Source organism: Pteropus vampyrus, unplaced genomic scaffold (genome assembly GCF_000151845.1).
Source record: "Pteropus vampyrus isolate Shadow unplaced genomic scaffold, Pvam_2.0 Scaffold71, whole genome shotgun sequence".
Lineage (NCBI taxonomy): Eukaryota > Metazoa > Chordata > Mammalia > Chiroptera > Pteropodidae > Pteropus > Pteropus vampyrus.
The window spans coordinates 2,795,512-2,803,265 of record NW_011888852.1 but is presented as its reverse complement, the minus strand read 5'-3'; positions in this window follow the sequence as shown (position 1 = coordinate 2,803,265).

The following is a 7,754-nucleotide window of genomic DNA, read 5'->3' as shown; positions in this document are numbered from 1 at the left end:
AATAAACAAGGGGAGAGGAGTAGAACAGAATTGCATTTTAATATATTTCATTATGAATCCTTACTTCTATATTACTTTATATCCAGCTGATCCAAGAGTTGAAGATGTAGATGTGTCTGCTTCGTGTGTGTAGCCCAAGGTACTAGCTCAAGGAAAAGGCACAACAAAGATACTATTTCTTTTTTTAATTTTAAAGAATAAGAAGATTCATTTATCTACTTTGAAGCCAATTTGTTGGCCCTCAGGGTGTTACTTGTGGAGAAATTATGTGGAAAATTGCTTTAGAATAATCCTGCCAGAGTCAGAAACTGTCTTGTCTCCACCCCTTTCCCTCCCACCACCCTGATGAGCACCTTGTCCTTCTACCTCAAGGGCATCCATTCTTTGAAACCATTTCCTGCCTCTGCCAGGAAGTATAGTGTGGAGGGAGCTCCAGTATATTATGTTGGAAATGGCAAAAGATTTCCACTTAGATAAGCTGTAATTTCCTCAGTTTCCTCATGGTTAAAATGAGTGTCAAGGAGGAAAAACATTTCCTTCTCTTACTTTAGTACCTGGGGATTGCAAATTAAACTACCCAAAAACAGATTAATAGAAGAAAAAAAATATGTTTAAAAGAATTTACATGCACAGAAATTCACAGAAAAGAAATGAAGCTCAAAAAAAATGGTTAGACTCAAAGGCTTCTCTACCTTTTTAACAAAAAAAAGGTGGTTTGAGTTTCAAGAGATGATAAATTCTGGACATGTGACTAGGAAATATATGAGGGAACGAATGGAGATTAGGATTCTTTCAGTAAGGTCTGTTTATGCAAACTCAACTTGGTGTCAACTGCCCTGTCTTCAAAGGTAAGAGTTACTCTTCTCTCCCTGGAATTGAGGTAGGGGTGAGGTGAAGGGGGCTGGATCAGGAGGTACCTTCCTCAAAGGGAAAATTTTGTCCTGCTTTTAGGCAGACAAGTGGAGGGCAGAGAGCTCTTTCTGCTTCTGTCGATTCTCAATTGCCTTTGGCTCAAAATAATCCTTATGCCAAAGTGGCATATTTTGGGGCGGCACATTCTGAATTCTTTCATGAGGGTAACTGTAGGTGGTTCTTCGAAGAATAGCAAATTCCTTTCCATTAAACCATCATGTTCCCTGGTCCACTCTTTCCCACATCTTTTCTTTTTTGGACCAAATTGTTTTTTCAATGTCTTTGTCTCCATTCTTCATTTTTATTATTTGATTTCTCAAATGTTGAATGCTACCCTTCTTACTCTACTTGTGTCCATAAATAAACTTCCTTATCCGGCTTTGCTTGGCTTGCTGTACAGTCTTAGATCACCCCTGACCACTGGACTCCCAGGCCTGACCCCGCCACCAGCCCACTCTCCAACCGTCATTCAATGTAGATTGTAAAGTCAAGGTCCCAAAGATGGTATCTTGTCAAAGCCTCTTTATCTATAATGATAATATTACTTGCCGAGAACCTCTCAGTAAAAGCAAATTAACAAAAAAGAAATTCCTGCTGTATTTCGTATTTCATGTTAAAATGCTTTTGCAAATTATGTCATATATAATGTATTATTGGATTTATCACCAGTATCAATATTTTTTCTAATCCATGAAATGATATTTAGTTCTCTCTTACTTCCTCATAATTAGTTATGATCAAATCCGTTTAAATTTTCTCCCAACTATTTCTAACTTTAGGCATTTTTCTCTACCTGAGACCATCCACACATCCCCTCAGATCTGAACACCGCTTTCAGTACTACCCATTCAGATCCTTTAATCTCTCTCCATTTCAATCTGCAAGATTGAGCATAATTTACTACTTTTGCATTTGGCTATTCTGCTCAAATGCTTTCAACAGCTCCTTATGGTCTAAGAGATAAAACAAAAGTTATTGATTTGGCATTTAAAGTATTCCATAGCCCAATCCTTTCCTTTCTCTATCTTCTTATCATACACTATGCTTTCAAAAGCATTCTTTAATGACTGACCCACTTTCTCTAACCATAGTTCATGAAAATACTACGTAGCACCTGCCTTTCCATCTCATGACGTTCTTGACATTTAATTTTCATTGTTCCTTAAAAACTTAAATCAACTCTTTGATGACCATACTTTCTGGCTAGTCTGGAACACACAGAGTTTATACCTGTTGTCTCAGCATACTTAGTAAGAGTAACCTTTTTGTCATTCAAAATTGTCCCAGCTTGCAAGACAAATGTAAGGTCACGCTAAGAATATTTCTTAGTCTATCCCAAACTGTGGTGACTATTTTCCTTCTCTAAAATCTATTGACACCTTTCTGTCTAAAGCATTGCTGTAGCACATAGAAAAATGCCATAACCGTAATGGGCTACTACATGCTAGATGCCTTAACGCACTGTCTGTAATCTATTACATCTGTTTTTTAGATAAGAAGAAAAATACAGAAAGAAGTTTTCAATAACTTGCCCATGGTCTCAGGGACAGTAGCAGAAGAACTTTGTCTAAATTTAGAGCCATTCACATCATAAGTTTATGCTTGATCCACGACCCACAGTAACCAGCTCACCCTGGTTTTCCCCAGGCTGTCCCCATTTTAGGACTAAAATCCCACATTCTAGGAAACCCCTTGGTTCCTGGCAAATGGGAGTGGTTGTTCATCCTAACAGTAGTACATCACCAAGGCCTCACCCACCTTGAATACACAATACACATCTCTACTGTGGCTCCCCCTCTGGGTTATAAATAAGCCCTTGATGTCAGAGTTTTAGACCTTTTCTCCATTGAATCCTCCAAGCCTAGCATCACAGCTGACTGAAATGTCACTTTGCTTTCTCCTCATATCAGCTTATGAGTGTGTTTTGCTTTAATGGCTAAATTGTAAATAATTATCTTTGAGAAAAGAATTACTTCCTTTTCGCTTTGTGCCTCTCATGCTGCTTAACACTGTGCTTGACCTACAGACTTTCAACAAAGGCTTGGTTGCTGAGTAGGAGAGCTTGACGGCCTCTTTTTCTGATCACATGGTATTTGATGATAGACCATGAAATCCTGCTTCGGTATTGTAAAAGTCCTCTCACTGTATGACTTTGATTTCTCCATGAACATCTCTCAGCACGAACAGGGCACTGCTCTTTGGTATTGCTACCAAAGACACTTGTATATTTGAATATTGCCCCTTTCCTGTACTCTTGTCTTAAATGCCCGTAACAATTCTTTTTCCGTCTACCTCCTGGTGTTTAACCCAAGAGAAGTTTCTCTTTAGGTTTTATTCTAACCTAAACAAATGTGAGAATGTAAAGAGAGACTGAATTACTTCACAGGCTTAAATTGGAGAATTTATCGAGAGTTTCTGGATTGAAGGAAGACTCATTTTTTGGTAAGCCCTCACATTCGTAATCTAAATGAAATTCTTTGCTGATACTAGTTTCTTGTGCTAAGTTTGAAGGCTGTTTCAGAATGAATCCGTACCTTCTCAAAAGATATGTATTGGCTCACTCAGTTACCTTTCTTATGCCCTAAGTCAAATCTAGGGATAAGCACAATTCCTGTCCTTCATGAACCTCAGGCCCACGGTTTGGCGAGCTTCTCCTGTTCAGTTCTGGGATTGTAACACACGCCTTCAGTTTTAAGACCCCATGTTTTACTCTCCCTGTTGCACCCCTGTGGAATCATAGTCATCTTTAGGGTAAAGGTCAACATTTGAAGTAACATTCATTTTTTGATAATTTTTTTTTCTTTTCAAATTTCATTGCTGGGTACAAAGGATTTAAGATTTATAAAACAAATCCATCTACTCTTAAGAGATTACTGATTTTAGAGTTTGCTGAGGAATAAAATTATTTCAGTTAAAGAACTTCTATATTTTATAAGCTCATCTAAAAAATGCTGAAATATGGAGCAGTCAGCAACTGTCTTCTTGCACAAACCTTGCATGCAAATTGAAATAATCTTCCTGTTCTCTTCAAATGGAGGTGGACAAGGCTATTAACTTTCTGTTGTCCTTATGTCCCTTCACCTATCCTTTTAAAATTTTTATTAGGTACTTTAATATGTGGATTGAAATCAATAGAGGACAAGCTATTAAAAATTATTGGTCAGCTGTGGCTCCTCACTAAATCTTAAAGCAGCTTAGCAAATTAGCACATACCTCTAGGTGTTAGGCTCAAAAGAAATAATGGTCTAGGCAAATAGACACTATAATCTAAAAAGAAAATACGGCCATTGTGATGTTTTGGGTTTCTTTTGGCTGATGTTGTTCACCATTCACATTATTTGGTTTTTGTTTTATTAGCATGAGGATAAAGATGGGGAGTGTTAGCTATTGGAAGGATCTCTGTTAAGGATGCATTATATCATGAGCAACTTGAGAACAGGTGCAGAAATAGGTGAGTGGAATATTGCTTATTACTGCTCTGGATTAAGAGCCTGGAGAAGTAAACAATATTGCTGGGTGCTGTGTGCCTCGTATTCTAGAAGGACTGGGAGACAGCATGTTAATGCAAACAATATGAGGAAGATTGTCAACTGAGAAGCTTAGGGCAGAGGTAGGGCTGTGTAGGCAGAAAAGTTATTTTCTCGGGTGAATAGAAAAAAAAGTACAGAGTGAGGTTGACTGTGTGGGTGTATACATGAATCTAGAAGATTTAGGAGGAAGAACTAGTTTCTAAGGTAGAGATGGAGTCATCAAGAAGACTGTGGCGAGATGGGAAGGCCCCAGAAGTTAGAAGAGTTTGGCTTTGAATCAGAATTCCTTTAAATATCATTTCTATTCTTTTATAAGTTCCAATATACAACAAATCAGTGTCATATTTTATTAATAATGAGCAAAAGAAATAAACAAAGTCCAATAGCACACCTCATATTTTTCTGATTATGAAAAGTCAAGAATGAAATGTTATCTTTTGAGTCCTGTTAACCTAAAAACGAAAGACCTTTCAAAGTCAGAGGTGGCAAGCATTTACTTGAGATCAATAAGAATAACTACTCAGGTCACAGTGGTTTGGGCAGAAGTCCAAATGGTATTCCAATTAGGAGACAAAGGCAATGGTATTTATGAGAAAGAGAAAGGGAACAATTATATCAATAGAAGGAAGGCATTTCTATTAGTGCTGCTAATATAACGTAGTGATGTTAATTCTAAACAATGTTTTTAATTTTCAGTCCAGCAGTCATCAGTCTAGTAGCCACAATAACTGCTTTCTTGTTATCTTTGCAAACGGTTCTTTGGCACATAATAGGCCCAGTCTAAAGATGTTTTTCCCTGGTTTTAACATTCCAAAGATTTGAGGCATAAGATGCAAGACAGGTCCACCAGGATGGCAGCTGTGGCTCTATTTTAAAGTAGCTCCATTTATATTATTGTTCACAGTCCCCATGTATAAAATGAGGAATTTATGACTTGTCATTCTGTCTCCACTCCAGCAACTTCCTAGTCTTTGCTAACCTAATCTAGGTACAGAACCAAAGATTACAGTGTGCACCTTGTATCTTATTCAGGAAGAATAATTTGTATTTACATTTCGCTTTATAACTTGTAAACATATTTACAAAAGTTATTGAGATTCAACTCTACTTAACTGACATTCTCCATTTGGAGATTAGTAAATTTTGGTTCACTTTTTATTGAAATGAATTACATTGAGAAGTGTTTCTCGGAAAGTTTTGTGACAGAGACTATCTCTATGTGTTTTCGCATATGAACAGTTTGAATGAGAGCGAGATTCTTGGGTCGTGATTTTTTCTCTCAATGGTTTCATATGTATTGCTCTGTCGTCATCTAGCATTTCGTGTGGCAGATGAGAGCTCTGAGGCTCAGCTATCTTTGTGCTGTTTGCATAATTTTATTGACATATATACTGATTCTGTTTTATTTCTTAATTATAAACTTTACCATACAGCATAGATAAAGATAAACATTTTCTCTTATAATAATATAAATAACAAAAGATGGATATAAGTGACTGGGCATAAACTAGAGTTCTGGTAAATTATAGAAACTACGTTATGACAAGGAAGGACTTTGGAGACAGGTGGTCACATATAATAACCAGGTATGAGGGGGCCTAACATTAAGTTGCACAATGATAGACTAGCCAAGTGATCCGAGAAGAAATCTGAGCACCCAGAACATTTCCCCTGTCTCCTGGGAAATAAATCTTCTGGGTGATATTATTGATTATAATGAGAAGAGGATGATACACAATGAGAAATAATGATAAACAATAAAGTAATTCAACACTGAGGTGAAATATCTTATAACAAAAAAGAGAGGGACATTTAGGTAGAAAGAGTGAAGTGCTAGGAGTAGAGTTGGATTTGGGAAAAGGGCAGGGGAAGAAGGGAATGTTTCTGTTGGTCCATATATCAGCCGCTTCACCTTGTCAAGTCTCTGCCAGATCAATTGAGAGTCAAGAGCTCTTGGGTGGCAGCTCTTATGTCAACTAGTTATTGGGAAAGAGGGAGCACTGAGAAGTCCTTTCTCTGGTAGATTTGGAAGCCTTTAAGCAGTAAATTTTATGACTCCTTATTTCTAGTCAAAGCACAATTTGGAAACAGTTCAATCTTATATTTTCCTTTTGAATGCTACTAAATAAATCTAAGTGCAGTATCAATTGGCACATTCAATCTGCCAACAATATCTTTTTTTCAATGGAGAAACATTGTCTTCATTTATGTCTTTGATTATTAGTTCTGTTCATTTTTTGCTTTCTTTCTTGATTTTCACATTCACCATCTTCTCTCTCGTTTTGGCCATTCATTCGTCTTTTTCCTTGCATTATAGTAGAATATCTTGACTTTTAATTCTAATATCTAATTTAAACTTTATTAGAATTCTTTCTTATCTCAACTTGTTTCCTGCTCTTATCGTATATATATATGTGTACACACACACGCACACACACACACACACATAATATATTATGTATGTTATATAATATATATTATTTATCTTTATGGTTTTCTGTTCCTTTTCATGGTACCTGGTATTTTTGCACTGAGGACATATAAAATCCAAAGAAAATTTCGTTTTCTTTCCTTATTAAATTATTCTCAGAAATGTATTATTCCACCAAATCTTCTAGTCCCCATATTAATCAGGATAAGCTAAGCTATACTTGCAATAACAAACAACTCCCAACTTTTTTGGCTCTCAGCAAACAAAGTTTAATTCTCATTTCAGTGGCTTAATCCATAAAGTTTATTCTTCAGTCATGCGAAGTTCACTACAGGTATAGAGTGTTTCTCCAGGGTGCTTGAGATCCAAGGGACAACTCAGTAATCCAGGCTGCTTTGATCTTGCAGCTCCAGTTTTCACAGCCCCCTCCCTCTCCATGGAGGGGAAAGTATAGCCCATAACTCAGACCTACTCTAACACCACTTCTGTCCACAGCTTCATGGGCCAGAACCAATCCCATGTCCCTGCTTGACTGCAGGACCAGGTGGGAAATACGCTCTACCTGTGTGTCCAGGAAGAAGAGAAGAGCTGGATGTTGGCGATTACAAATACTGTCTACCACAGCGATAACAAAAAGACTGTGCTCAAATAAATATCTCTTCATGTTACGAATTCTCAGTGACTTTCCTCTGCTGACATTGTTGTGAATGACCAAAATAGAGAATGCAGGCCATCTGTCTTTCCCAACTTATATAAATATTTCTTGTTCAAGGACAGCAGCTCTGCAGAGCATAGTTGGGAGATGCTGTTCTCACTCTATTTATGAGGACCAGGTGTTCCCTGCATAGTGTCCAGGATTTGGGTACCTAGGATGAGCAAAA